The 22,492-nt window shown below is 40.2% G+C and overlaps 1 long non-coding RNA gene across 1 annotated transcript; it reads right to left on the reverse strand.

The window, feature by feature from the left end:
- Nucleotides 1–526: 526 nt before the first annotated feature.
- Nucleotides 527–22,464, reverse strand: LOC148149988 (uncharacterized). The gene is made up of 3 exons (XR_015757245.1): nt 21,716–22,464; nt 2,097–2,204; nt 527–759 (listed from the first exon to the last, which is right to left on the reverse strand). It is a non-coding gene; the product is annotated as an uncharacterized LOC148149988 (long non-coding RNA).
- Nucleotides 22,465–22,492: the final 28 nt, after the last annotated feature.

Raw genomic sequence — 22,492 nt, forward strand, 5'->3', positions numbered from 1 at the left:
TCTGAAGGACTGCTCAACTAACAAGGTTTAGTCTGATGGTTATTGTTCAAAACAGTAACTAAAGTGACATTCATTTTCTAAGAAGGCAAATGGTACCTTGCCTGTCGCCAGTGCAGAAAAGTGGCGCTTAAGCAACTGTGATAACATAGACTTTGTATAGGAATGTCATCCCTGAGGCACAGAAAGTGCAAGAGTACATCATGTAACAGAGAGGCAAGGTAATCTCCAAGTTTTGTTTATTCTGTGGCCAAAAATAGGCAATTTGATGCTAATGAAGAATTCGTCCAATGCATCCTTTTCAAAGTCAATAGTGGGAAATAGTTCATTAATGTTAAAATGACTTCTGAATATCTACTTATATTGTCAAACATATAAAAGATTTATCTTTTTGAAAGCAAAGTTACGGCTGGAAATTTTCCTGAAGCCACTTTTTCTCTTATGCTCAGTTTTGCTGGAGGTGTGGAGCTCGAAAGATTAGATGCCAAAGAAAGTCTGACAGAAAGAAACAACCGGTGAGAGTAAATAATAAAGATTTAATTGGAACTTTTAATGTGGGTACATCTCAAAAAAGAGGAATATACACTAAGTTTTTACAAGGTTAGGAGAAATATGATTTTCAGAGAAGAAATGCAACAGCGGTTCACCAAACTTGTTCCGGGGTTGGCGGGGCTGTCCTATGTAGAGAGGTTGGGCAAACTGGGCTTGCATTCTCTGGAGCTTTGAAGACTGAGAGGTGATCTCATTGAAACCTTCAAAAGACTTAAAGAAGTGATGGAAAAGGAAATAGGTTAGTTAGAAAAATAAACTAATTATCAACATTTGAAGAACCCTCTTGTGACACAGTGGTAGTGTCCCTATCCCTGGAACAGGAGGCCTGGGTTCAAGTCGCAATTGCTCCAAAGTTCTTCAATAATATTTCTAAACAGGTTGATTAGAAAAATAGGTAGGAAGGAAGTTACAGATGTTTCCTCTGCTTGGGGAATCTAAAACTGGGGCACAGTTTAAAAATAAATTGCACATAATTTAGGGCTGGGATTAGGATTTAATTTTTTACTCAGAGCTTTGTCAACCTTTAGATTTCTCTACCACAGCCTTTGATTGTGTTTAAAGTAGAGATGGCTTGATTTATGGTTACCAACTGAGTAAAGGGTTCTAAGGATAATGTGGGATCAGCATATGATTGTATTAAATGGCTGACTAGGCTCAATAATCTGTATGGTCTATTCCTGTTACAATGCACTCTGAGGTGAATTATATACTTTGGAAGGAAAACAGGGAGCTGAGGGGTTAGAAAAGTGTGATCCAAAGAAATGGGAGGGAACTACACCAGATTCTGAGCTTAGAGGACACAACAAGGGATGCGGGGTTTCTAAATCTGGTAAAGATTAGAGAGCTAAGGTAGCGAGGCAATTCAGGGATATGGAGCAAAGGTGAATAAATAGACTTCAGATACAGATCAGTCATTTTCAAGTTGAATAGACTGCTCCCGTTCTGAAAAAGGTGTGGGGCTAGAAAGTGAACTCTTTTGAAGTGAACGTGATGCATATTCCTCCGTTAGTTTGAGCTAGCCACGTGGAACAGTTGGCCCAAGGTCCAAAACAATAGTTCATTGTTACACATTGAGATGCACTTACAATGAAAGACGGACACCAAGTTAACTGTTCATGTGTTTAATGATGTAATTGTATAGTGCACATGCTCATAATATATAAACACATTACATTGCTTTCCCCCTTCAAAAACAAGTTTTTTTTTAATTCCATGTTTCACTAACTATACAACTGCAGCAGTGAAATGCAAATAAATAAATGTTTATGAATGCGTACACTTGGCATAGTTACAATTGACTTTATTTTTAAAAAACTACATCTACAAATCATATTTAGAAACTGGTTTATGAAGCCTTCCTGATCTTCTTACAAGTTTTAGTGTCGAGTCAGGGTTTGGAATATATGGTGTCAGATCAGTACTCAAAGAAACATCTGTTTCATTTTCAGAAATTAGTGCTTCAGACCCTAGCAATGCACTGATGATCAAAAAGATTGTTTTTGTTCATTCCTCCATGGGACAATATGATATATATGGACATTTCTCACCTTTCTGTCAACTTCAACCAAGTATCCGCAAACTTCTATTCCACTTCCCATATCCCATTGGCTTCTTTGATTATCCAAATGCTTGTTTTGGTAAAGAGTGAAACCTGGCTTGAGAGACGATACATTTTATTTTCATTTTTTGTTTACTATGGAGGTAAGTCATTGAACATATTCACAAGAGGATGATAAAATACTTTTTGCAAAATATTATCAAAATTAATAACTCAAACACAAAAAATGAACCATTTTACATTATACAAGACTACTAAAATGTTTTATTAGAAAAATCAAAAATGAGAATTCAACTCATTTACCACCAACAAGTTTACAGATACTCAACCTCAGTGATGGGTATCTCTATTTCCACTTAAAAACCAAATTCAGTTGCCATGGTTGTAATTGGTTTCTCAAGCTTTCTTCTTACTGACTTCAGAAAACTTTCAAAACAAATATATGAGTATTACATACACCCAGCTTCCAGCAGTTTTCCCACTTCTGGAGTTTTCTTCTAAGCCAGTCAGAAGATTTTCTAAACCCTGACTCTGGATAATTCTAAAACTAACAGCAACTTTGCTGTCCAATCCTGCAAGTACAGCTTGCTGTTCTGAATGTTTTTTTTTGTGCTTTTACAATAGTTGTGGAGAGGTTATTTTTTACTTATGGCAGAACCTAGAACTAGGTGTCACTGTTTAAAAATCAGTGGTTACCTATTTAAAACAAAGAAAAGGTGCAATAATTTTCACAGAAGGCCGCGAATCTTTGGAATTCTCTTCCTGAAAATGTTGTGGAATCAGAATCCTTGAATATTTTCCAAACAAAGATAGATGGATTCTTCTTAAGCAAAGGTTATTGGGGTAGGTGGGAATGTATCTTTGAGGTTACAATCAGATTAGTCATGATCTTATCATATGGCAGAGCAGGCTCCAGCTGCTAAATGGCCGACACATGCTCCTGCTTTTATGTTCACATACATGCTTGCAACTGTCTTCATAGAACTGTATTTGTACTTGAAAAAGAACCAGACACCTCTGACTGTTTTTACAGTCCTAAAATTCGATAACAATTCTCGCATGCCGAAACTACAGGATTACACTTTCAAGCCATGAACTTTTTGTTGTCCTTGCAGATGATGAATCCTTTGATTGTCTTTCCAGGCCTTTTGACTATACTTTCAAATCCCAGATTCCCAATCCTCCTTGTATTATCCAGAACACTCTAATATATTTGTAACCCATGGAGCTCTTTATACTCTTCACAGACTCTTAACTACACTGGTTTCCTCTGTTCACTTTCCTAAGTTCCTCTAACTGTTATATCTAACTCTCTGGTTCTTATATACTAACATTTGAATTGGAGCAGAAGTAGAACCCTCAGATCCTCGAAGCTGTCCCATTTGATAAGATCAGGGCTGAATTGACTGTGGTCTCAACTTCACTTTCCGGTCTATCTAACTTACCCTTTAACTTCCTTATTGAGGATGACCTTATAGAGGTTTATAAAATCATGAGGGGCATGGATAGGGTAACTAGACAAGATGTGTTCCCTGGGGTGAGGGAGTCCAGAACTAGAGAGCATAGGTTTAGGGTGAGAGGGGAAAAGATATAAAAGAGGCCTAAGGGGCAACTTTTTCACGCAGAGGGTGGTATGTGTGTGGAATGAGCTGCCAAAGGAAGTGGTGGAGGCTACTATAATTGCAACATTTAAAAGGCATCTAGATGGGTATATGAATAGAAAGGATATATGAATAGGAAGATACGGGACGGGTGCTGGCAGGTGGGACGAGATTGGGTTGGGATATCTGGTCGGCATGGACAAGTTGGACCGAAGGGTCTGTTTCCATGCTGTACATGTTTATGACTCTATGACTAAATGATCTGCCTCTGCCTTAAAAGTATTTAATGCATCTGTATTCCAGATTCTTCCAAGCATTTGAGAGAAAAGAAAATTACATCAGCTCTACATTAAGTGGGAAACTACTTATTTTTAAAATGGTGTCTCCTAGTTTTAATGCTTCGTGTGAGGGAAACATGTTTTTAACATATACCGTGGCAAATCCCCTCAGGATCTTAAATGGTTTAATAAGATCAGTTCTTGTTCTTCTAAATTCCAATGGAGACACACCCAATCCGAGCTTTCTTCAGAAGACAACCCATAGTATATTAGATGTACACAGTATACCAGACGTGGTCTCACCAAAGCAGTGTATAACTGAAGCATAATCTCACTATGTAGAAATTCCATTCTCTTTGCAATAAATAACAACATTCCATTTGCCATCCTAATCTCTTGCTGTACCTGTATGCTAACTTGTTGCAATTTAAGTACTAGGACATCCAGATCCCTTTTTAATTCTAATCTCTATATTTAAATAATAAACTGTCTTTTCATTCTTCCTGGAGTGGACAATTTCACATTTTCTCACATTAGATTTTATCTTCCAATTTTTCACTCTTCACTTAACGTATGTAGATCCTTTTACAGACTCCTTATGTCTACTTCACAATTTACTTTTCTTGCTATTGGTGTGTCATCAGCCAAAATAGCAACCATACATTTTGTCCTTTCATCCAAGTCATTGAAATAAGTTGTAAATACAAGAGTTCTGCACTGACCTGTGACACTCCACTCATCATATCTTTTCCATCTTATCAACCCAAAACTAATTCATTTATGTCTGCTCTGTTTCCTGTGTGTTAACCAATCCTCTATTCATGTTAATGTGTAGCCCTTTATTTGTGTAGTCACCTTTGATGTGGCACCTCTTGTTATGTAATCTAAGGTTTACTCAGACATTCATCTCTATGTACATGTTAGCTATCACCTGAGCTCCTTCCCACATCAATTTAGTCCTGGCCACGAGATATATTCTCTTTTCCACTTCTCCCAAACTGTCCTAAATCTGTGGATTTCTCTACCCTGAGTGTGGTGAATGCCTGAACACTGAGTAAATTTAAGGAAAACATACACAGATTTTCAATTAGTGAAGGGTTAGAGGATTATGGAGTGCAGGCAGGAAAGCGGAATTGAGGCTGAGATGATATCAGCCATGATCATACTAAATGGCAAAGCAGGCTCAAGGGGATGAATTGCCTACTCCTGCTCCTACTTCTTATGTCCTTTCTCTTGCCACAAACATCTTTCACCTCATCACCGATATTCTTATTTTTCTTTTTACACAAAATACCTCCTTCAAAACCCTCTCCTCCTGCAACTATTTCCTAATCAACCGATATGCTTCCAATAACCTTGTGTTTCTTCTCAAAGAAGCCTTTGCATCATGCCTTCCTCAAAAGGCTGGCAATTGATTCATTTTCTCTAATTGCCAAAGCTTTAAACTCCACATTTCCAAAATATTTGAACATAATGTCATGTTTTGGATAAGCATTCAGTTCTCCCCAGTTCAATGGTCAAATTCTTCTTTAACATTACCCTTGTTAAAATGTCTTTTAATTCTTGAATTGAATGTAGACACATTTGTTGGCCATCCATAGTTGCCCTTGAACTGATTGTTTCTCTAGGCCATCTCAGAGGGCAGTTTAAAGTCAACCACATTGCTGTGGGTCTGGACTCGCATGTAAGCCAGAACAAATAAGGATGGCAGAATTCTTTCTCAAGAGAATCAGTGAACCAGATAGGTTTTTACAGCACTTGGCAATGGTTACATGGTGATCACTAGGCTAACTTTTTAAATTCAAGATAACTATCAAATTCAAATTTCACTTTCAGCCATAACCCTGAAAAAAAGAGCCAGACTTCCATTAGCTTTAAAAATTGGACACTGTCCCACCAACAGCTGAATGGCACTAACAACAGTGAGTCAAACAGCATGGAAACAGACCCTTCGGCGCAACTTGTCCATGCTGATCAGATATCCTAAACTGAACTAGTCTGCATACGGTTGGTCCATATCTCACTAAACGTTGTCCAAATGTCCTTTAAAAATTATAATTATATTTATCTTCTACCAGTTCTGCTGGCAGCTTGTTCCATGCATGCACAACCGTCTATGTGAAAAATTGTCCCTCAGATCCCTTTTAAATCTTTCCCATCTCATCTTAAATCTAAGCTCTCTAGTTTTGGACACCTCTACCCTGGGGAAAAAGGCCTTGGCTATTTATCTTATTTGTACCCCTCATGATTTTATAAACATTTATGAGGTCAGTACAGGAGGCAATGTCCAGCCTATCCAGCCTCACCTTATAACTCAAATTCTCCAGTCTCAGTAACAACCTTGTAAATTTTCTTTCTGCACTCTTTCCAGTTTAATAACATCTTTCCCATCTGGACAGCCAAAATATCACATCCCAACTTCTGTACTCAATGGTTTGACTGATGAAGGCAAGTGGGCCAAATGCCTTGTTCATCACCCTATCTATCTGTGATGCTACCTTCAAGGAACTAGGTCCCTCTGTTTGACAACAAGGCCTACCAATAACTGTGCAAGTCCTGCCCGAGTTTGTCATATGCAAACTTTGCACTTATCTCAATTAAACTCCATCTGCCATTGCTCGGTCCACTGGCCCAGTTTATCAAAATCCTGCTGTACTCTTAGATAATCTTCTTCAGTGACCACTATATCACCAATTTTGGTGTCATCCACAAATTTACTAACCATGATTCCAATATTTTCATTCAAATGTTTACTAATGGTGAACAACAGTGGACCCCGCACCGATTCTTGTGGCTGGTCATAGGCTTCCAGCTTGAACAACCCTCTCCCTCTCCCACCACACTACTATCAAGCCAATTTTGTATCAAATTAGCAAGCTCTCCCTAGATCCCATGTGATCTGGACTTAGTAACCAGTTTACCATGTTCAAAGGTCTTGCTTAAGTTCATTTAGACAATGTCTATTGCTCTGCCTTCATCTATTTTCTTGGTCACCTCTTGAAAAAACTCACTTAAGTTTCTCACACATAAAGCCATGCTGACTATCCCTAACCAGTTCTTGCATTTCCAAATGCATGTAGATCCTGTCCCTCAGAATGCCTTCAAACACCTTACCCACCACTAACATCAGGCTCACTGGTCTGTAGTTCCCTGGTTTTTCCTTGCAGTCTTCCTTAAATAATGGTACATTAGTCACCCTCCAGTCTTCTGGCACCTTATTCATGGCTGTCAGTGATACAAATATCTCTGCTCGGTGCCCTGCAATTTCTTCCCTAGCTTTCCACTATGTCCTAGGATACACTTGAGCAGCTTAGTCTCTACGTCAAATAGGTATGACTCAAATGCCTTAAAATATAAATGAAATAACGAATGCCAGTCTGTTTCCCAGAGTAACAAATTCAGTTATGAAGGGATTATTTAAATTACTGTACAACAATACATCATAAGTGTTGAAAAGGTGCAAAAAAACCTAGCTTATCGTAACATTTTCTCGATGTAGTTACCATTCCCCCTAGCATAGGCAGTAATATTCTGCTAGTAAATTCAGAAGTGCAGCTGGGTTTTTCCCTCAGCTTTTCTATCTACTGCTGAGTTAGTGATAACCCACTTATCTTAGGTTGAGGCTCAGATGTAATGGTAAATATTCTAAATAAATGATACAGCACTTTCACAGTAGAGTTCAATTTGCCTTTATAGGTTATTTTACCTTAAATGATAGAAGCATCATATTTCATTTGGTGAATTAAAACAATTGGATAATTGATCTGATTTTCCCTCAACATTGAAAAACAATGTTTAATAATACGCAACCACAAAATTTACATGTGCTATCACCAGCTATCACCTTGTGTTTCCACCCTTTCCAGCAAACACATTCTTTTACAGAAAAGCAGTCTCTGAAAATAGACAGAAAAACAGTAGCGACAGACTTTGACTAGGAATAGTTCTTCCAGTTAATTGTCATCACTCACAGCACAAGATATGTATTGGCACAGAGGAAATTGTATACTTGAATTATAGCACAGGGCAATATAATATTAATTAAATTGCATTTAATTGTTACTTCTGTCATATTTAGTTATTAACATTTATGTTCTTTAGGTGTTTGTAGAGGATTTCTGATGATGTTCTGTGAAGAACATGCACTGAAAATGTTCACTTGCAATATTATTAGTTATCAATTAATGTTCATAAATAAGCCATTTTAATGACAGTAAAATCACTGCTTTTTATGAGCTCATTCCCTCACCATACTAATCCCTTTGCACTGTCTTTTGGTTGTCTAAAGACGTAATTGCACCTCTGATTGATGTTGTTTGAAAATTTAGATAATATTGCCTCTAGAACTACATCCAAATAACTGATATGCACAGTGAAGAAAAGTGGCCTTGGAAACTGAACCCTGTGGGTGGTAACTGCCTCTTTTAAGATACACTAAGACAAACCCTTAACCCTTAGATTTCACCCCTTTCAGCCAGGTAGTAATTCAATTAGCTTTCCTCCCACTAAAATCATCACCCTTAAAAACTTCTCTCATACAGAAATCATAAAGTGGTACTTTTAAATTTCCCTCCCTTCACAGACTCTTCATCGATTGTGTTAGCCAATGCCATGTTAACCTGCTGCTCCAAGTTTTCTTCATACCTTCAATTTGTTACAACTGTTTGTATTTGTTCATGGGATCTGGGTGTCACCAGAAATGATAATGTTTTTTGGCTGTCCCTAGTTGCTTATGAAATGTTGTACTAGCTTCTTGAGTTACAACTCTCCATATAATGAAATCCTTCTCATTCTGCCACGAGGAACTGAGTTCCAGGATTTTAACGCACTGAACTGCTTTGCAAGGTGTGTAACTTCAAGCAGAACTTGCAGGTGGCAGCATGTACCTATGAGTCAACTGTCCTTGCCCTTCTAGGTGGTAGAGGTTGTGCACATGAGAGGTGCTACAACACAGGAACATATATGTTAAATGTGGAAGAAGCATATGATAGACAAGAGTTAAGTGACCCCACAATTAATGGATCGGGTGAAAATTCTGCTGTACTGCTACATTCTGTTATGAATGGTGGTGGACAATTAAACAATTAACAGAAAAAGGCAGCTCTATGAACATTCCTAACTTCAATGACGGAGCCTTGGAAAGTTGCTAACATATATCTTGCACCAGTACACACTGCAGTCAGTGTGCCAGTGGTAGAGAGAATGAATGTTGTCAACAAGGTTGCTTTGGCCTGAATAGTTTTGAGCTTCTTGGATGTTGTTGGAGCTGCATTCGAGCAGGCAAGTGGAGAAAATTTTGTTCATGACTTGTGCCTTTTGGTAGGGGGAAAGATTTTGATGATATGTTGGGACTGAGATTAATGGCTTCCAACGACAAAGTCTTCTTCCTTTATGCCATGTATGATTCAAGACAATGGAGAGCTTTGTCCCTGATTCCCATTGATCTGAACTTTACCATTCTCCTCAATGTTGCACTTGGTCAAACAATATCAAGGGCAGGTAGTCTCGCTTCACTTCTAGAACTCAATTATTTTGGTCACATTTGGACAAAGGCTGTGATGAATTCTGAGGTACTGCTTGAGCCCAAAATGAGTACTGGTGAGCAGAGTATTGATAAGCTTGCTAGCATTGTTTATAGTATCTTTCAACACACTTCTGATAATTGAAAATAAATAGATGAGATGCTAATTGGTTTCTCTTGTGTTTTTTTCTGGACAAGTCATAATTCAACAATTTTATCTTAGTTGGGTTAATGCCAATGTTGTGGCTGCATTGGAATGGCTGGTTAGAGATGGCTAGTTCAAGAATTATGTATTCAACACTACAGCTAGGATTTTGTTGTGCCTCTTGCCTTTGCTATACCAAAGTGAATTGAATTTTTGCAGGAGGCTCAGGAAGAGGTTGAAATGGACCATCCAGTTGGCACTCTGCCTGAGGATGAATGAAAGTGCATCAACTTTGATTTTTACATTCCTGCTGGGTTCCACCATCATTGAAGATGGTAATGCTCCTGGAGCTTACTTTTTCTGTTAGTTGTTGAAATGTCCACCACACACACAATTGGATGTAGTAGGACCATAGAATTTTCATCTGATTCATTTATCATTGGATCACTTAGCCTTGTCTATCACATGCCTCTTCCACAGTGAGTTGCACGTTGTTATGCTTTTGGCATCTAATTTTTAGATCTTCCTAATGGGGCTCTTGACACTCCTCATTGAACCAGCTTCAGTCTCTTGGATTGATAGTAATAGTAGAATCAGGAATAGTCAGAACCATGTGGTAGATTTAAACTAAGTAGCGGGGGGGGGGGGGGGGGGAGGGGACAAGCTGGATGTTTAAAAAGGAAATTGAAGGGAAAGTTAGAACAAGAGAAGTCAAGAAAGACAACTGTATTAATGAGGCAGAAAACTCGGAAAGGCATCATGCTGTCAGGTTGAGTGAAATAAGGGTTGATGGGAAGGGTGAGAGCAGTAACAAATTAAAAATACTATACATGAATGCACGAAGCATTAGACATAAGATGGATGAGCTTGAGGCTCTTTTGGAAATTGGCAGATACGATATTGTGGGGATAACTGAGACGTGGCTTCAAGTGGACAGGGCCTGGGAAATGAATATTCAAGGATACACGTGTTATCGTAAGGACAGACTGACGGGCAGAGGGGGTGGGGTGGCCTTGTTAGTAAGGGATGATATTCAGTCCCTTGCGCGGGGGGACCTAGAGTCAGGAGATGTAGAGTCAGTGTGGATAGAGCTTCGAAATACCAAGGGTAAAAAGACCCTCTTGGGAGTCATCTACAGGCCCCCAAACAGTAGTCTGGATGTCGGATGCAAGTTAAATCAGGAGCTGAAATTGGCCTGTCGCAAAGATGTCACTACAGTTGTTATGGGGGATTTTAACATGCAGGTAGACTGGGAGAATCAGGATGGTATTGGGCCACAAGAAAGAGACTTTGTGGAGTGCCTCAGAGATGGATTCTTAGAGCAGCTGGTGCTGGAGCCGACCAGGGAGAAGGCAATTCTGGATCTGGTATTGTGTAACGAACCAGAATTGGTCAGAGACCTCGAAGTGAAGGAGCCATTGGGAAGTAGTGACCATAATACAATAAGCTTCAATCTGCAATTTGAGAGGGGGAGGGTACAGTCGGAAGTGACAGTACTTCTGTTGAATAAAGGGAATTATGGAGCTATGAGGGAGGAGCTGGCCAAAGTTCAATGGTGCAATACCTTAGCAGGGATGACCGTGGAGGAACAATGGCGGATATTTCTGTGTATAATGCAGAAGTTGCAGGATCAGTTCATTCCTAAAAGGAAGAAAGATCCCAGCAAGAGGCATGGGCGGCTGTGGCTGACGAGGGAAGTTCAGAAACATATAAAGGTAAAAGAGAAAAAGTATAACATAGCAAAGATAAGTGGGAAAACTGAGGACTGGGAAGCTTTTAAAGAGCAACAGAGGATTACTAAGAAGGAAATACGCAGAGGAAAAATGAGGTACCAAGGTAAACTGACCAAGAATATTAAGGAGGATAGTAAAAGCTTTTTTAGGTATGTGCAAGGCAAAAAAATGGTTAGGACAAAAATTGGGCCCTTGAAGACAGAAACAGGGGCATATATTACTAGGAACAAAGAAATGGCAGAGGAATTAAATGGGTACTTCAGATCTGTGTTCACTTGGGAAGACACAAGCAATCTCCCTGAGGTAACAGTGGCTGAAGGACCTGAACTTAAGGGAATTTATATTTGCCAGGATTTGGTGTTGGAGAAGCTGTTAGGTCTGAAGGTTGATAAGTCTCCGGGGCCTGATGGTCTGCATCCCAGGGTACTGAAGGAGGTGGCTCGGGAAATCGTGGATGCGTTGGTGATTATTTTCCAGAGTTCAATAGATTCGGGGTCGGTTCCTGAGGATTGGAGGGTGGCAAATGTTATACCACTTTTTAAGAAAGGTGGGCGAGAGAAAGCAGGTAATTATAGACCAGTTAGTCTGACCTCAGTGGTGGGAAAGATGCTGGAGTCTATTATAAAGGATGAAATTACTGCACATCTGGATAGTAGTAACAGGATAGGACAGAGTCAGCTTGGATTTATGAAGGGGAAATCATGCTTGACTAATCTTCTTGAATTTTTTGAGGTTGTAACTATGAAGTTGGATGAGGGAAATACAGTAGATTAGATTAGATTAGATTAGATTACTTACAGTGTGGAAACAGGCCCTTCGGCCCAACAAGTCCACACCGACCCGCCGAAGCGCAACCCACCCATACCCCTACATTTACCCCTTTAACCTAACACTACGGTCAATTTAGCATGGCCAATTCACCTGACCTGCACATCTTTGGACTGTGGGAGGAAACCGGAGCACCCGGAGGAAACCCACGCAGACACGGGGAGAATGTGCAAACTCCACACAGTCAGTCGCCTGAGTCGGGAATTGAACCCGGGTCTCTGGCGCTGTGAGGCAGCAGTGCTAACCACTGTGCCACCGTGCCGCCCACTACAGTAGATGTAGTGTACCTGGACTTTCAGAAAGCTTTTGATAAAGTCCCACACAGGAGGTTAGTGAGTAAAATTAGGGTGCATGGTATTGGGGGCAAAGTACTAGATTGGATTGAAAATTGGTTGGCTAATAGGAAACAAAGGATAGTGATAAACGCTCCATTTCGGAATGGCAGGCAGTGACCAGTGGGGTACCGCAGGGATCCGTGCTGGGACCACAGCTTTTTACAATATATGTTAATGATATAGAAGATGGTATCAGCAATAACATTAGCACATTTGCTGATGATACAAAGCTGGGTGGCAGGGTGAAATGTGATGAGGATGTTAGGAGATTACAGGGTGACCTGGACAAGTTAGGTGAGTGGGCAGATCCATGGCAGATGCAGTTTAATGTGGATAAATGTATGGTTATCCACTTTGGTAGCAAGAACAGGAAGGCAGACTACTACCTCAATGGAATCAATTTATGTAAAGGGGCAGTACAGAGAGATCTGGGTGTTCTTGTACACCAGTCAATGAAGGCAAGCATGCAGGTACAGCAGGTAGTGAAGAAGGCTAATAGCATGCTGGCCTTCATAACAAGAGGAATTGAGTATAGCAGCAAAGAGGTGCTTCTGCAGCTGTACAGGGCCCTGGTGAGACCACACCTGGAGTACTGTGTGCAGTTCTGGTCTCCAAATTTGAGAAAAGACATTCTGGCTATTGAGGGAGTGCAGCGTAGGTTCACGAGGTCAATTCCTGGAATGGCAGGATTACCTTACACTGAAAGACTGAAGCGACTGGGCTTGTATACCCTTGAGTTTCGAAGATTGAGAGGGGGTCTGATTGAGACGTATAAGATTATGAAAGGATTGGACACTCTGGCAGTAGGAAACATATTTCCACTGATGGGTGAGTGCCGAACCAGAGGACACAGCTTAAAAATACGGGGTAGACCATTTAGGACAGAGCTCAGGAGAAACTTCTTCACCCAGAGAGTGGTGGCTGTGTGGAATGCTCTGCCCCAGAGGGCAGTGGAGGCCCACTCTCTGGATTCATTTAAGAAGGAGTTGGATAGAGCTCTCAAAGATAGTGGAATCAAGGGTTATGGAGATAAGGCAGGAACAGGATACTGATTAGGAATGATCAGCCATGATTATATTGAATGGCGGTGCAGGCTCGAAGGGCTGAATGGCCTACTCCTGCACCTATTGTCTATTGTCTATTGTAACACCATGTGATTGAATACAATTCTGCATCTGCTTGTGGGAACAGTGCTGCATGGATACTAAATTTTGGCCTGCTAAATCTGTTCTGAATCTATCCCAGATTCAGAACACAGTCATAGTGTCACACAACACAATTAAGGATGTGGTCAACATAAAGCCATGACTTCATCTTTGCAAGGACTTTGCAATGGTCACTCCTCTCAATATTCTCATGAACAGATGCATCTAGGTCAAGTAGACTGATGAAGATAGAAGCAAATGCATTTTCCTCTCATGTTCAATCTCTTACTGTCTGCTGTGGCCTTTAGCTATACCATGTAAATCTCAACCAGTTCATTCAGTAATGGTGCTACTGAGTCTGTCATTAAAGAATGTATCCTCACCCCGTGTACTTTTTGTGCCCTTGCTACCTTCAGTGTTTTTCTGAGTGATGTTCAACATGGAGGAGCACGATGCATCAGCTGAGGAAGGCTGCAGATGACAATAAATAAGAGATTTTCTTTTTGATGTTGGGCCCAGTTTTATGAGACTCCAGGGTCATGCTGAGGATTCCTCAGGCCTGTCCCTCCTTGCTGTATGTTTATCACTTTACCGGTGAGGCAGGATTCAAAACAGGTCAAATGCTACTTGTAGCGATTTAAGGGATTTGCTGTGGGTGTGTTGAATTGGATTTCCTGCTATTCCTCGGAATATAAGCTAAAACATATGAAGTTTTATAAGAGGGAAGGGGGAGCAAGAGAGGGAAAGAAAAAGAAGATAAATTCCAGAAAATGATTTGTATCGTTATTGAAAGTTATTATTAAATATACCCTGCTTTCCTGTTACAGTACTGTCAGTTTTTTGGGAGAATTGGAAAAAAGTCTATGATCTAAATGCTAATATGGTTTACAAACTGGTAGACAGACAGAAATATCTTTATTTACTGTGAAGAAACAGAGACAAGAAATTTAACTAATTATGTAACAATTATTGAAAACTGTAAGCCATCTGGCCAGTCAAAAAGAATTAACTCCTTGTAATCGTGTTTTCTCAAAGACCTGTCCAGTCATCGTTAACTTTGCCATTCACTTCCTACCTAAACAGCTAACATCCTCTGTTCAAAGTAGCTAAATCTAAACAGTGCCATATTTCTCTTCAAAACCTGAGACACACCAAACGGCCTGCTCTTGTTTCTATTTCTATGGTCTTATATCCCTTGGTTTTAGAATTGACTAATTTCTCAAACATATCAGAATTTAATTTACATTATCTGTAGTATCTCGAATACTTAGATAATAACGTATTTTTTCATCTGGAACTTTGTTGTTCCAGAGTAAATAATCCCACATTCTTCAACTTTCTAACATAGTTTGAAAGCTTCAAGCCCTTTGCTGCATCATATCAAATGCGTGGATATCCTTGTTCGAGTGGGCAGATAGCTGGCAAATGAGGTTCAAGATAGAGAAGTGAGAGATGATACAATTTGATATAAAAATATATTGAAAAATAATATAAAATAATCGTAGAATTCTAAAGGGAGTGCAGGAACAGAGGGTCCTGGGTAAATGTGTGCACGGATAATTAAAGATGGCAGGACAGGCAAAGAGATGAGTTCGTAAGCATACAGAGTCCTTGGCTTTATTAAGTGGGGCAGAGTGTACAAGAGCAAGGAAGTGATGTTGATCTTGTTAGACCTCAGCTTGAATAATGCTTACAGTGAGAGTGCCACATTATTGGAAAGATTTGAACGCATTGGAGAGGGTGCACAAGTATTTACAAGAATTGTTGCAGGAATAAAGAACTTCAGTTATGAGGATAGATTAAAGAAGTTAAGACTATTCACCTTGGAGAGAAGATGGTTACGAGGAGATTTTATAGAATATTATAAAATTATGAGCAGGCTAGATAGGGCAGATTGTCAGAAAATGTTCCTGTTCATAAAAGGAATAATAACAAGAGAGCATAGATTGCATATGACATTCAAAAGCAGCAAGGGTAATGAGGGAAAAAAACATTATCATAGTGAATAGTTAAGGTATGGAATGCATTTTCTGGAAACATGATAGAGACAGGTCCAACTGAGGGATTCAAGAGGGTATTGGATGATAATTTCAACAGAAAGAATGTACAAGGGTATGGGGAAAAGGCTGGAGATTGGCACTTGGTGCAGGCATGGTTTCCTCTGCACCGTCACAATTCTGTTATTCCTTGATTTTGCTGTAGTACACAACTGGAATTGTGCACAGAACTTCAGGAGTGAACGTACCAATGTCTTGACGGAAGTGGGTACTGCAGATGCTGGAGATTAGAGTCAAGATTAGAGTGGTGCTGGAAAAGCACAGCAGGTCAGGCAGCACCCAAGTCGCAGGAAAATTGACATTTTGGGCAAAAGCCTGATAAAGGGCTTTTGCCCAAAACGTCGATTTTCCTCCTCCTCAGATGCTGCCTGACCTGCTGTGCTTTTCCAGCAACACTTAATCTTGACTGATATCAATGTCTTGCACAGACTCATTATCATCACTAATATTTGTAGTCTATCTTTAGCTATAAATTCTTTTTATTGAGCATTGTTCCTGACACACACTGTTTTCTTGGTTTCTATAAATTATCCATCAAAATCCCCAGATTTGTCTGTATAATAAGTCCAAAATCTTGTTATTTAGATAATATTGAGTATTGCTGAAAAAGACACATTTTGCTGAAGGTTTTTTGTCTTGCAGTCATCAGGCCAATTTGCAAAGATACCAAGTTAAGGGGAAAACCAAAATTTACAGGAAAGTGCTGGTTGGTTGGCAACTGGACTCTTCGTGGTAAAGATGTTGCTGTGAGCAATGTACTGGTTAGTGATGACTGACAGTTAACTGCAAATATATATAAAATTTAGGTTAGACAGGTCGACTGGAATTAGACAAGACATTGCCCTGAGAAATGAACCAATGAAAGGCTGTCACTGATTTTGTTAAGTTGAAACAGGCGCAGTGTATATACATGTTCTTTCTGATTTCAAAGAATTGGGAGTGGTGTATTGAGATATTCAGCTTCCAGTGCACGCAAGTGTGCTACATTGCAATCCTAAACTGGTTGTCAGTGCAAGTCTTTGCTCACTCTGGATACTTCAGTAAATCACCTGGGGACCAGAATCTGAGATGTTTCTCAGAATGTTCAAAAATAAGAGCAAAATACTGCAGATGTTGCAAATCCAAATTAAACATATTCATAATATTCAGCAGGGTGGGCAACATTCATGGAGGGGCTGTGGAGGCCAGGTCATTGAGTATATTTAAGACTGAGATAAATAGGTTATGGGGAGAAAGCAGGAGAATGGGGTTGAGAAACCTATCAGCCATGACTGAATGGTGGTTCAGACTTGATGGGCTGAATGGCCTAATTTCTGCTTCTGTGTCTTATGGTCTAAGATGTATGCAAAGTTATTGTTACAGACTAACGACCTATTGTCATAAATCTTAATTGTATGCATACGAAGTGTATAAGATTTGTTATCTTGCAGCAGAAGGTTTCACAGTTTCAGAGTCAACTGGATCCCTCACTCTGCAACATTTTGCAGGGAGAAACATTTGTTGATCAGATGCCCCAGCAAGCGATGTAGATAACATAGCAAGAAAATGCAAGTTAGCAAATGTGGGAGATTCCATAATCAGGGGGCCTGATAGTTTTTTTAAGAACCCCTACAGTCTGGAAACAGGCCCTTTAGCACAAGTCCACAGCGACCCCTCCGAAGAGGAACCCACCCAGACACATGCCCCTCCCTCCCCTATTATCCAACATTTACCCCTGACTAATGCACCTAACCTACACATCCCTGAACAGTATGGGCAATTTAGCATGGCCAATTCACCTAACCTGCAAATATTTGGATTGTGGAAGGAAACTGGAACACCTGGAGGAAATCCACACAGACACGGGGAGAATGCACAAACTCCACACAGACAGTTGCCTGAGGCTGGAAATAAAGCCCGGTCCCTGGTGCTGTGATGCAGCAGTGCTAACCACTGAGTCACCGTGCCACCAGTTGTGGGGGTCCAGAGTTTCGAATGATACGTTGCACTCCAGATTCAAGGGCTTAGGACGTTCCCGAGTGAATAAAAAAGATTCTAGAATGGGAGGCAAAGCAGGCAAACTTTCTGATTCTTGAGGAGGTCAATAACAGAATGACTACTCTTCCATTCTACCACGTAATTTCAAAGAATAATCTTCTAATTTAAAGCAGCAGAATCTCCAGAGTGGAAATTTCTGGATTACTTCTATTGCCACATATTGGACTAGAAAGGGGAAGAGAGTTAAAATATCCATATGTGGTATAGGATAAGGTTTTAGATACCTAGTGCACTCAGATCATATTTAAAGAAAAGAAAGGCTAGACAAAAGGCACAACCTTCACTTAAGCCACAGATGTACCCATGTTTTGTGGAATGTGTAACTATGGCAATGGAGAAAGATCTTTAACTTATAATACACCAAAGCAAAATATTTTGAAGGCAGGATATTGGAAATAAAAACAAAATATTTTGGACTCAACGGGTCAGGCAGCATCTGCGGAGAGACAAACACAATTATTGTTTCATGTTAATGTAGATTTATAGCCGGATGTAGGAAGAGGTTGGGAAGTGGATATCAATCTAGGAAGTCAAAGAATGTAAGAAGAACAGGACCATTAGGCAGGAGACAACTACCATGAAAAGAAAATTGGAGATGGAAACAGAAAATCAGTTTGAAGGATAAGATTTAGCAGCTATTACTGAGACTGGATCACAAGCTGGGCATGTTTTGGACCTGGAGTACAGTGTGCAGTTTTGGTTTCCTTATATGATGAAGGATATTCAGAATGTGAACTAGTGAAACAAATGCTAATCAAAACTGATTCCTGGGATAGCAAGACCAGTATATAAAGAAAGGCCAGATCGATTTGGACTATATTCGCTGGAGTTTAGAAGAATGAGACAATTCATATAAACTCTTGAAGTTCTAACAAGACAGGGTAAATATAAGAAGGTTGTTTCTTAACATCAGGAAGTCCAGAACCAGGAATCATTGTCTAAGGAAGCCATTAAGACGGAGATCAGGAGAAATGTGATCACACAGAAAATGGTGAATCTGTGGAATTGGCTTCAGCAATTCTTTGCAGACAAACATTTGAATGTTGTCAAAGGGGAGATAGATATAGTTTTTAGAGCTAAAGGAATCAAAGGATAGGGGGTGGGAGAAAACAGGAACAGGGTACTGAGTTGGATACCAACTATAATCATATTGAATGTTGCAGCAGGCTTGAAGGGCTGAGTGGCCTACTTCTGCTCCTATTTTCTATGTTTCTACAATTGAGAGCTCATCATTGCAACCAATAAGATCTTTAGAAAGGAAAGAGAAATAATGCAACAAGGAAGATCTTGACTAAGGTAATGGTTCCAATATGGTTAATATCCATGTTACATAGACTCCAAATATTGTACTGATTGGGGTGGTGGCAAGGAAACCATTCTGACTTTCTGATGGGGGTAAAAGTACTTGTCCCAGCTAGTAGTTATACTCCACCAAATATTGTTATAATAAACCTGTTACTCACGAACAGTACCTCTTCTGTATATCCCCGATCACTAATGAATACATAGGCCCACCAAAGCAAAGCCAAAGGGGGATTAGTGGCATTGAATACCCTCGAACAATCCAGTACCGCGTACTGGTAGAAATGGCAAATACCATAAAGTGCCAGGTGGTGATCTACGAAAATACCCCAGAGACCGTGGCAAAAAAGGACAATAGTAGAAAAATCTATTCGAGCCCCTGTATTTTGAGAATCCCAGTAGTGTGTCTGAGCAGCCCTATCGCGCTGCTATCTTTTTTTTAGCGAGACAGATGAGATAAGTGTAAAATAATGCCTGTCTACAGGTTGTGTATTGCAAATTTAGTCAAATTGCAGGCGTCTTCCGTGAGCACAGGCACACAAGTTGAGCGTTTTCTTCCCTCCCTACCACGCAATGCTCCGAAACTGTTGTGCACAGCTTCAAATGCAATGGTTAAAAAAAACGAAAGTCCCACCAAAACAAAACCGTGGCTCATTCATCTCGGTTGCTCCTTGCGGCACCCTGCTGGGACGGTTGTTTACATAACAGCACTAATGACACTTCAAAAGTAACTCATTGGTCGCGAAGCGCGTTGACGGCTCCCGAGTACACGGCAAATCAACTCAGAGATGTGCAGATGTAGGCTCCCACAAGCTGGTTTTCAGTTTCGTCTTTGTTTTAAGGAGAGTTTTCCCGGTGGGGACAGGACACGACTGGTTTAAACGGCCATTTTAAAATGGACAAACTGAGCGCACTGCCCTTGTACCGTGTGACTGGGATTTGACAAACTGATCCTGTCATTTACATGGGATCTAACACTGAAGTGAAGCTTTTCACATACGTGTGTGACTGTGCGAAATGGACCGTGCTAAACAAACAGGGAGCTAGCAGAATTTCGGAGCTCATTACTTGGCGCTCTCCCAGTGATCAAGAAGGTCCTGTCACTGAAAGCAGTTCAGCTTTTCGCCCCATTCCCGTGAATGCAGATTGGGAAGGATCCCTCACTCTGCAGATCCTAGGCCGTGGGCAACTACTTCTTCCAATCGGAATTCACCTGCCAGCATGACATGACACCGCTCAGCAAAATTTTGTTCTTGTGGGTTGGTGCCATAGCGGGAAATGGCCAATGAACTCTGAATAAGACTAGCTTTTTTTCCCCGTCCACAGCACCGAATAAGGCACAATTTGAATACTGTTAGTAGCGTGATAGCAATAAAAGTCAACCACAGTTTCGGTTTTAGTCCCAGAAATCTATTTATTAGAAGGTGCCTGAAGGAGTAGAACAATTGATATGAAAACTAACGTGTACAGTGAATCAAGTACATGTTCTTTTATACAGAATTAATACTTTACAGGAAACAGTCCAGTTCCAAACCAAGCACTCCATGCCAGAAACATAACGTCGCACAAGCATAACGTACTGTTCGGCCCATCGTCCCTGCACCTTTAATGAGCACCACTACCAAGTGTAAATTTCCTTGTTTTTCCCTATTCCCTTGCTCATGATTTTTTATCCACATCATCCAATGCTATCTTGAACTTGCTCCCGCCACACTTCCAGTAGCGATTTCCATATCTTAACTATTCGCTGAGTGCAAAACTTTCTCCTCACTTCACTCTCGCTCCTTTGGCAAATCGTTTTTTGTTCTGTTCTTTTAATGAGAGGGGAATAGTTTATTCTTATCTACTCTATCCAGCCCAATCACGATTTTGAAAACCTCTACCAGACCTCCCTCTTCGCATATCTCTCTCCAAGGAGAACAGTTCTCACTCCTGTCATCTATCCTCATTCATGTCAGTGTTGTCATTTTTACTTTTAATACGGTATAGAAGTAATAAAAAAAAAGGAGACCGACAAACAAAATATTGGGGTAGTTATTACATTTTGGATGTTATACCGTTGCACAAAAAATAAAGTGCATTATAGTAGTTGACTTGACCATCACACGGTTTTGTTGCTGCATTTAAACTTTTGTCGTGTAGAATACTACTACTGAATGATACAATCTGACAGATCACAATTTTTTCCCTACATTTTCAGATAATTTGGATTACGCTCGAATGTTTTCAAAACCATAGTTACTATACTTTACACTGTACGAACTTTAAAACGTTTCATTTTTACTGTTTAATAATTAACAAATTATAGATACGATTATTTATGGAATTGACCAGTATTTAGCCAGCATGAACACAATAATTACTAAACAACACCAGCTATCATCGATTGCCTACAAATTCGAAATAAACAGCAGATTTAGTAAAGGCTGTAAACTATGATCAGTAACATTTATGCAGTGATTCTCACTGCATTGGTAAAAGACACTGTTAAAGTAGGCCTGCCTGTCCGTTAGGAAAATAATCACCATTTACTACAAGACACTAATAAAATAATTTATGCATTTCAAATTTTACTCTTTACGTTCATATCATCATGCCACAGAATGGCGCACAACGTTATCGTTACCTATTGTCCCAGAAGCGATTCTCAAGAACCAGTAACCATTGAAAATGATTTTATTCACGATTATCAGCTGAATGCGTGGTCAATGTTTTCACCAGCCTTTCACACTGCATAATTTACTTTCCAAGTAGATATTACACTGGGCGGGCAGAGAAAACGATGTTAAAAATGTGAAGTAACTGATGCAACACGACTACTCATAAAATAACGTGCGACCAAAGTTTGCAATCGCACACTATCCTCTTCGCTGTTTTTGGTTGCAGACTGCAAGTAAATTAGTCACATATTAGTGTATAAAACATCTCCAGATATTTATATCAATAATGCACATATCTAATTAAATATTTATCTGTATTGTCTTTGTGCAGCTACTTCTCCCCCTGTATAATAATGAATAACAGTTCCTCTTGGTTCAGAGATTGTTGGGGGCGCTGAAGACGCTGCAATCTCTTCCTGACCCTGGTTTCCTACCTTGGGCTACTTTGCTCAGTTTTAAATTTCCCGCGCTGGATTCAAATCCTGCCGCAAACCCAAATGTTTAATGAGAGAATTGTGGTGGGGGAGAAGAGAGAGAGGGAAGGTGATGGAGCGGGTGGGTGGGAAGGAGCAGAGAGAGAGGGAGGGAGGGAGTGAAAATCCATCTCCAGGGTAACCTGTCGTTCCCATAGTAAGGAGCGCGCGCCGGCCGCTAGCGCGCGCGCGGTGGGGTTGTAAGCTGTAAGGGGGGGGGGGGGGGAGGTGGTGAGCGCGAGGAGCGCAAAAAAAAAGGGGGCGGCGGAA

This window comes from Chiloscyllium plagiosum, unplaced genomic scaffold (genome assembly GCF_037043375.1).
Source record: "Chiloscyllium plagiosum isolate Xiang-an unplaced genomic scaffold, Cpla_swu_hap1 HiC_scaffold_5, whole genome shotgun sequence".
In the NCBI taxonomy this organism is placed as follows: domain Eukaryota; kingdom Metazoa; phylum Chordata; class Chondrichthyes; order Orectolobiformes; family Hemiscylliidae; genus Chiloscyllium; species Chiloscyllium plagiosum.